The sequence below is a fragment of the Squalius cephalus genome, assembly GCF_949319135.1.
Source record: "Squalius cephalus genome assembly, chromosome: 3".
Taxonomy (NCBI): Eukaryota; Metazoa; Chordata; class Actinopteri; order Cypriniformes; family Leuciscidae; genus Squalius; species Squalius cephalus.
The window spans coordinates 43,809,844-43,811,427 of NC_137124.1; positions in this window are offsets into that span (position 1 = coordinate 43,809,844).

Consider the following 1,584-nt stretch of genomic DNA (forward strand, 5'->3'; position numbering starts at 1 on the left):
AGCCAGGACAGCATATCACAGCCTCCGATAACACCAGAGCAACAGCCCCTTTCACCAGACACGTTAACCCTCTCCCCAGCATCGCCACTTCTGTGCTTCTCACAGAAAATGGAAGAACTGGTGCATGCTGGAACCAGACTATCCCACTCTTTTGCTGCAAGCCCCCAGATACCAACCAAAAAAAGACAGGCACCATTACCACCAAAGCCTGCGGGCCCAGCTCGCCCTCCCCCTCCTGTGAGAGCTCTTCGGCCTCTGCCACAACGCCAGGGCCCACACCCTCCTCCATCTGCTCGAGGTGAACCAAAAACAACTGATACCAGCTCTCAGTGATATGTGTCGGGTCCCCGTTTTGATAACAGTAACTTTCTCAAATGTTTACAGAACAAACGGGAACCCAGTGTGCCTGTATCTTTCTCTATTGCTGTTCTATTACAAGATAGAAAGTCTAAGGCCTTCAATAGCTGTACAGCAAACCTAACTAATCTGGTGCCTATTACACGTCAAACTAAGATTGATGTGGGGAAAAGTAAGTCTGTTAAGTTAGCACTCTTTAACATCCGCTCACTTAAAAATAAATCACATCTAGTCAACGACTTAATAACCACAAACAATCTGGATTTTATGCTTCTGAATGAAACCTGGCTAGAAGACAGCTGCAGTGCAACAGTCCTCAATGAAGCAGCCCCTCCTAACTTTACTTTTATGAGTGTCTGCAGAGCTGTTAAGAGAGGTGGGGGTCTAGCTGCTCTTTTTAAAGATATCTATCAATGTAAGCAAATATCATTTGGGAATTACTTGTCTTTCGAATATCTGGGTATTGTGTTAAAAGGTGCTCCACGCATTTTACTTATCATTATTTACAGGCCTCCAAAATACTCTTCAGCCTTTGCTGAGGACTTTACAGAACTATTATCAACAATTACATCAGAGTTTGACTGTTTTGCCATTGCTGGAGATTTTAACATCCACATAGATAGTGCAGAAAACAACATGGCTAAAGAAATCAAAAGTGTTTTAAAAACCTTTGATCTGACTCAGCATGTACATGGACCCACACACAATCGTGGACACACTCTAGATTTACTTATCAGTAAGGGTCTAAACATTTCATCGATTGTTATTAAGGATGTAGCACTGTCTGATCATTTCTGTATTTTCTTTGATATATTGATCTCTCCTGCCATTGAAGCTAAATCTGTGTCTGTCAAGAAGAGATGCTTAAATGAGAACACTAGTGTACTATTTATGAAGGCTATATCCTTAACACCAAGTATATCTGCTGACTCTGTTGATTTTCTCCTTGATTCTTTTAACTCAAAAGTTAAAAGTGTAATTGATGATATTGCTCCTGTCAAAGTTAGGAAGAAGAGTGGCAGACAAAAAGCACCTTGGAGAAACTCAACAGCAGTGCAAAATATGAAAAGACAATGCAGAAAAGTAGAGCGCATGTGACGGAAGACAAAACTTGTAGTCCATTATAACATCTACAAAGACAGCCTTCATGCTTTTAATATGGAACTAGGCAAAGCTAGACAGACTTTCTTCTCAAATATTATAAACAGCAATTTAAACAACACACGC